The 7,624-nt window shown below is 42.8% G+C and overlaps 1 long non-coding RNA gene across 1 annotated transcript; it reads left to right on the forward strand.

Moving 5' to 3' along the window:
• The first annotated feature begins 1,253 nt into the window (after positions 1–1,253).
• Positions 1,254–7,248, forward strand: LOC141140694 (uncharacterized). The gene is made up of 2 exons (XR_012243989.1): positions 1,254–1,474; positions 5,457–7,248. It is a non-coding gene; the product is annotated as an uncharacterized lncRNA (long non-coding RNA).
• Positions 7,249–7,624: the final 376 nt, after the last annotated feature.

Below are 7,624 nucleotides of genomic sequence, written 5' to 3' on the forward strand. Positions count from 1 at the left end.
ATATTATATGTGCATTTAACATATTTAATACATGTTACCTGTAACAGCCTGCCTGGCTGAATGCCCTGATGGAGCTGCCATCTTGGATATAACATCAGCAGCCCCAGCAGATTCAGAACTGTCAATCAAGTGACACTCTATACTAGTTTCCTTCCCTCCTACCCTGGCAGCTACATAAAAGGATATGTAGGGAGGTGATGGAAGGTATGGAGGAGCTGCTTGCACAGATGGTAATTGGACACTTCTGGAAGAGGAGAAGGCTATGGCATGCAAGGAGGAGGGGGTTGTGCTTATAATAGACTAGTCAATCTTTCTAGCAAGATCAAAGGGACATTGTAAAGGAATACAAATTGTGTTTAGGGAAAACTTTCATATCTGGAAGTCCCTATCTGTTAGTATATTAAAGTGATGGCTTCCACGGAATGGGGAGATGCAGTGAAGGAGTGCAGATGGATGAATATATCTTGCCAGGGCTGGGGCTATCAGGAGACAGTCAAACGACAGTGTCTCTATGACATTGGTTTCATACTTTGGGCATTCTACATATAGCATTTACAGATTGGCACATTTCATTAACCAAAAAAGGTTGCAGCTAGCCCACCACACTTACATTCTTCTACTGGTAGAGATGGTGGATGTCTTCTCCAGCACATAAATGTCAAAGCAGAACTGAGAAAATGGCTAAATGGCTGGAGGTTATGTTTTGTAGTACTGTGACCTCTCAGTGCCCATACTCTTTGATATGCAAATCATTTGCCACCTTAAGAATAGCATTAAAAGAAGTGCTTGAGGGCAAGAAAGAGGCATTTACACCAGAATACTTGTATTATCATATGTTATGTTAATGTGCGCTGACATTGCTTTGGGTTTTTAAAAGACTCCATTTAATTTGACTAAATTTTCAAACTGCAGGTCATCAAGTCAAAGATGCAGCCTGCAGGACTTTTCCTAAAGCACCACAACGCAATGCATTGGTGTGCATACATTCAATTAGAAATACTTACCCCGGTGTATGCAGCAAAATGCATGATCATATGTCTGGTATGAACAGGCCCTAAAGGTACTCCTCCCTTTTGTCTAAAGTATTAAGAAACCCAATCACTCAATAAAAAACACTTTAAAGTGGAACTTCACTCTCTCAATCAACAGTGACTATTTTTAAACCTTATGCTGCTAGCATCAGTAAAAAGACAGTAAAGTATATCATATTTACTTACTTTTAAACTTTTTTTTTTACATTTCTGCAGTTACTTCCTGGTTTCTGATGTCATACATCCCAGGTGTCTTCAAGAGGGAAGGAGGGGTTTTCTCAATTAAGCACGCCCTCCTGCCTGCATGTCTAAGCTAAGGGCAAATGAATTCCAGGAATTAAATGCTACATGCCTCTCTCAAGATGGTCATGGCTAGAAATGCTGATGGGTGTATTTCAAAGTGATCTATCAACAAAATAAAGCATGGAGACATGGATGGATGGGTGAGTTTGCTTGGTTTTTGATTTTGTGGTGCTCACATGCAGTGTAGTTCTGTTTTACTGTTAAAATCATTTTAAAAGCAATTTTCAACATTTTAAATCTGCAGCTTTTATTGAAATAATACCTGTTTATCCTGTCAAGAAGGTCTCTGTTCAGGCACTTAGGCCCCTTTCACACTGGGGCGGTGGGGGTGTCGGCGGTAAAACAGCGCTATTTTTAGCGCTGTTTTACCGTCGTTTTTGCGGCTATATTCGGCCGCTAGCGGTGCGGTTTTAACCCCCGCTGGCGGCCGAAAAAGGGTTAAAACCGCTCGTACAGCGCGGCTATAGCCGCGGTATTGCCGCGGTATAGCCGCGCTGTCCCATTGATTTCAATGGGCAGGAGCGGTTTTGGAGCGGTGAACACACCGCTCCTTCACCGCTCCAAAGATGTGGCTCGCAGGACTTTTTTTACTGTCCTGTCAGCACACCGCTTCAGTGTGAAAGCCCCAAACAGGGGCGGTTTGCAGGCGGTATTTTTAGCGCAATAACGCCTGCAAACCACCCCAGTGTGAAAGGGGCCTTACTGTTATAGGGTGATCAGGGACCTGATGAATAATACAGGGGGCTGTTTTAACATATTATACAGGTATGATCTACTGTTGCCACCAACAGGAAACCCATATTGAGAACTACAATCACTGTGGTACATGTACTCAGGAGGTGGCTGCAAAGAGGCTGCAGCTGATCATATGTAAACAAATATTTCCTTAAAAAAGCTATTTTTTTTTATACATGGTGTTGTATATAATGAATTGTCATTCACTTAGGATTTATATATATTGTCAAACATAGACATGACATAGGAAGCTTAATTGCTGAGCCTGCAATTGCCTAATCAGGAACAATTTATATCACCTTTCTGGTTGTGTAGTGTAGAGAATGTGTATAATACCGGCCAAGGATGGCTTAAGTTTTGGCTGATTCCTTATGAAGCCATAATTCAAGTTTCAGGTGGCCCTGCAAGCATCTTTGCTGGCTAGAAGAAAGAATTTAAAAAAACAACTGGGCCATGTGGAAAATGATTGGCCTTTTAGATGCAGTCACTGTTCAGGAATTCAACAGCTGGCAGCGTTGTTTTCCCCCCTCCACGTTGCTTAGCGTGGATGGGGGAATTGTTTGATTTTCTCTCAATCGGCCCATGACCCGTGTATGGCTAGCTTTGGACACAGGCTGGCTATGCAGAATTTCCAATCCTTTTACAAGTAAATAACTATTGAGCTGCCCTAAGTTTTACTTGGAGTTTAACTCCTGATTGCTCTAAACCTGTGATAGGTGTTAGAAGAATTCAGGTTGTTCTAAATCACACAGTACACTATAGAATCACTCATGTATTGATGTTTAGTACATAATAAAAGCATTACTTTATGTTCTTATGTACAAGTACTGCATTATATTTTAGAAATATCTCTTTTGAACTGGCTACTACTGAAGAAGTTGCATAACTTTTCTCAGATGCTTATCTAACCAATTGTCCCCTGGATCTTTTTCCCTCACAACTACTACAATCACCCTCTTATTCAATCCTATGCTCCCTCATTTACATCTTTAATCTCTCCCTCTCTACTGGCACCTTCCCCTCCCCTCTAAAGCATGCACAGATCACTCCTATACATATAATTCCCTCACTGGACCCCAGTAACCTGACCAACTTAAGACCCATCTCATTGCTCCCATTCACCTCTCAACTTTTAGAATGCTTAGTCTACAACTGTCTGAGCTTCTACCTCATTGAAAACAACCTTCTTGACCCCTTACAGTCTGGGTTCCCAGTGTGGCACTTCACAGAAACTGCCCTACTAAAACTCAATAACAATTTACTAACTGCTAAAACCAATGCCCACTTCTCCATACCCCTACTATTTGACCTCTCTTCGGCTTTCAATACTGTTGACCACCCGCTCCTTCTCAATAAACTCCATTCCCTTGTCCTAAAATATTCTGCACCTGGTTCTCCTACTAATGTATAAAAAACCTTGAGCCTTTAGAACCACTTTAAAGTGGATGTAAACCCCCCCCCCAAAAAAAAACTGTAAGACAAAAGCATAATGAGCTAGTATGCATAGCATACTAGCTCATTATGAAATACTGACCTTAGATCGAACCCCCCGCAGCAGTCCCAGTACACAGCTCCGGCTGGCCCAGGTATCCTGGGCTCCAGCGCTGTGATTGGCCGGAGCCGCAATGACGTCACTCCTGCGCATGCCGGTAACGGCACACTAGCTGAAGCAACGGCATGAACGTGCCATTGCTTCAGTGCGCATGTGCCGATGACGTTGGCACATGCTGATATCTCCTAAACCGTGCAAGTGAAACCTCGATCTGTGTAAAGAGCCGCGTCCGCGGCTCTTTAACCATGTGATCAGCTGTGCCCAATCACAGCCGGTCACATGTAAACAAGGAAGTGCCGGTAATCGTCTCTCCTCGCCTCACACTGCCAGAGTGTGAGGAGAGAAGAGCCGATCAGCGGCATCTCCTCACAGGGGGACACGTAGGAATGTAATCAGGGCACTGATCATCAGTGCTCTGATTATAATAAAGAAATATAGTGTCAGAATACAGTGCCCAACATTGCCCACCAATGCCAGCATACAGTGCCCACCAGTGGCAGCAATCAGTGCCCACCACTGCCCACCAGTGCCACCAATCAGTGCCCATTAGCCATGCCAGTCAGTGCTGGCAATCAGTGCCGCCTATCAGTGCTGCCCATCACTGCTGTCCATCAATGCCCATCAGTGCCCATATGTACTGCCTATCCGTGCCACCTATCCATGCCGCCTTTCCATGCCCACCAGTTCCACCTATCAGTGCCCGCCACTGCCGCCTATCAGTGCCCACCAGTACCGCCTATTAGTGCCCATCAGTGCCACCTAACAGTGCCCATCAGTGCCGCCTATTAGTGCTCATCAGTGCCACATATCAGTGCCACCTATCAGTGCCCATAAGTGCAGCATATTAGTGCTTCCTCATCAGTGCCACTTCATCAGTGCCCATAAGTGCCGCCTCATCAGTGCCCATAAGTGCCGCCTCATCAATGCCCACCAGTTCAGCCTATCAGTTCCCATCGATGCTGCCTCATCAGCGCACATCAGTGAAGGCAAAAAATTACTTAGTTACAAAATTTACTGACAGAAAAAAAGTAAAAAAACATTTATTTTTCAAAATTTGTGGTCTTATTTTTTTTTTGTAAAAAAGTAAATAAATAAAAAACCCAACAGTGATTAAATGCCACCAAAAGAAAGCTCTATTTGTGTGAAGAAAATGATAAAAAATTTGTTTGTGTACAGTGTAGCACGACCATGGAATTGTCATTCAAATTGCGACAGCGCTGAAAGCTGAAAAATGGCTTGGACAGGAAGGGGGTGTAAGTGCCTGGTAGGCAAGTGGTTAAAAAATAGGGCTGGTCCTAATTTTTTGTCCATTAAGGTGCCATGGCAGCTTATTCCAAAGTTACTCAATGCACAAATAAGCGTGTTAAAGCACACTATATTGTTTTGTGAATGGGCCCTAAGACCTGTCCTTTAATGGATTGCTCTAGTTTTAAAAGATCAGGATCTTTTCCTGAGAGATAAAAAATGGGTGTGCAAAGAATTTGAGAAAGAAAATGTGTAATTAATGCTATTCGATTATTACAGTTGAAAATAAAAACATAGATATATACTTTTTTCTCCCCTTTATTTCTTGAAAACCTTTTTTGCCGTGTTTTATCTGTTATTTAGTATTAAAGATGCAAGAAGAAACTGAAGGAAAAAAGTCAGAACATCTGGTAGAATTGTTATATCATTTCCATACTTATTCCTTTCCCCTCATTATTTCCTTTCAGCATATGTTTTATATTATTAGGATAACAGGGAAAAGGCAATTGGCTTTCATTCAAGGTATGCGTTATTCGTATAAATGGAATTTGCACAATAGAATGAATCACAGTCTTTTTTTTCATTTGCAGATGGAAGCAATACAATAGGATCTCAGGGGCCATTACAGAACAGTCTACAGTACTGGCTGTCACTATGGAAAAAATGAGAAGTTGAATAAATGCGTGCAAAAAAAAAAAAAAACCCTTAATCTAAAAGTTGCCTTTGCTATTAATCTTTCAGAATTTTATTTACTAAAGTTGGCTTTGAACTGCTAGTGAGTGTGAGCAGTCATTCGTTCTGCTTCCTCTTAGCCCAGTCTGTCATGGAAACAACCATGTGGGTGTATCATCAGGCCGGCCTGGGCTCTGTACTACTGCACCCAAAGAGTAACTGCACCCCCAGGTAACATTTTTTTACCCAGGAATGACAGCTGACTTCTTAGTTTGGACCTGGACCCACCTCAGCTCTACCCATGATACTGATGGCACAAAGCACCTCCTAAACACTGTCACTTACCTAATTTCCTACAAAAAGCAGAGCTGGGATCCGAAGGGCAAATCACCTGGCACCCTGTCATGTGGGGGTGGTAAGAGAGTCCCCAGCCCTGTATAAGCTCTAACCAAAGTGCCTTACACAGGGCTTCTTCTCATCACTCCTGTGGACAAGGGGACAAAGTGAATTTTAAGGTGGTCTAAGGGTTCATTCTGACATGCGCAGCAGCCCTTGCTGCCCCTATGAAAATCAATCTGCAGTGTACGAGGTGTAGCTCTCATACAGTTAAATGGGTTGCGTTCAATGGTGGTACTGCCTGCCGAAAGCGACATGAAGTTTCATTTTTTGTCATGGCCATGAAGCACAGCATTGTGGCTTTGGCATGCGAACAAAAGCTGAACAAAAACTTGATTAAAAGTATGGGTGCCATTGCTGACCTCCTATTAAAAATTAATTTTTCCTGTCTGTCTTTCTGATCCTTTAACCTATCAAGTAACTGATCTGAAACCAGCATAAAGAAAGTAAAATCACAGTGATGTCAGTACTACTGATTTTCATACTTATGCCAGATCAGTTCATGCAAAAGTCTAGAACCCAGGGTATAAATCAAAGATGGCTCTTTTGGGTATACTTTTCCTATGGATCACAAGAGTGCAAATTGTTCTGCACTCCTGTGACCCGCATTTTACAGTTGGGATCCACCCAGATGCCTGGACCCGCACCTGGCTCAGCCTCTCAGCGGCATGCCCTTTCCACCCTCTCCACAGCCTGGCACTCCAGTGAGGGCTGGAGAAGCAGAGCAGAGAGCCTGGGACTGACAGTCACGGATCTCTGATCAGAGTGGAGGGGGAGAACTGAGCGTTCAGTGGTGTTTGATCGTTCAGTGTTTTCAGGGCAGACTGTGTCTGTGGGGCACATCTGCAATTTGTATGATATATTTTTTTGGTATTCCCAAATTTCTCTTTCAAAATGTGATGCTTAGACACAATAATTGTGAATATTTAAAGCCCAACTCCAGGCACATTGGCTTTTATGATTTTTTTAACCTTTAATGTGTTCTATAACAACTGTTGAATCTGTATTTTCTTACTTTATTACCAATTCTGTTGTTGTACCTCCAACCTCTCCGTTTGCTTTGCTATGCACAACCTGTGATATTACTGCTTTGTAAATGAAAAGGTAGAGGGAGTGAGTGGAGGGACAACACTGGAACACAGATATTACAGACGATTTAGGACTTTAACCTCCCTGGCAGTATGATTATGTCAGATTTTTGATGCTGAAAGCGGTACATTGAAGGAAGGAGAGTTAGCGTGAGAAAGAGTTAACTGTAAAGACTGTAATATGTCAACTTCATGCTTCTCAGTAAAAGTTCCTAGTTCATTCAAAGGTGTCTGGTCTGAAGTTATTACCAAAAGGGGATGCATGTAATGGCATTTTTCAAAAGAACAAAGCTTATATCAGGGGATGAGTGCTGCCAAAGGCTTACACATGGAGAATGCTGCAGTGGATGAGTACTACAAAAGGCTTACACATGAAGAATGCTGCAGTGGATGAGTACTACCAAAGGCTTACACATGGAGAATGCTGCAGTGGATGAGTACTACCAAAGGCTTACACATGGAGAATGCTGCAGTGGATGAGTACTATCAAAGGCTTACACATGAAGAATGCTGCAGTGGATGAGTACTACCAAAGGCTTACACATGGAGAATGCTGCAGTGGATGAGTACTACCAAAGGCTTACACATGGAGAATGCTGCAG

Source organism: Aquarana catesbeiana, linkage group LG01, assembly GCF_042186555.1.
Source record: "Aquarana catesbeiana isolate 2022-GZ linkage group LG01, ASM4218655v1, whole genome shotgun sequence".
In the NCBI taxonomy this organism is placed as follows: domain Eukaryota; kingdom Metazoa; phylum Chordata; class Amphibia; order Anura; family Ranidae; genus Aquarana; species Aquarana catesbeiana.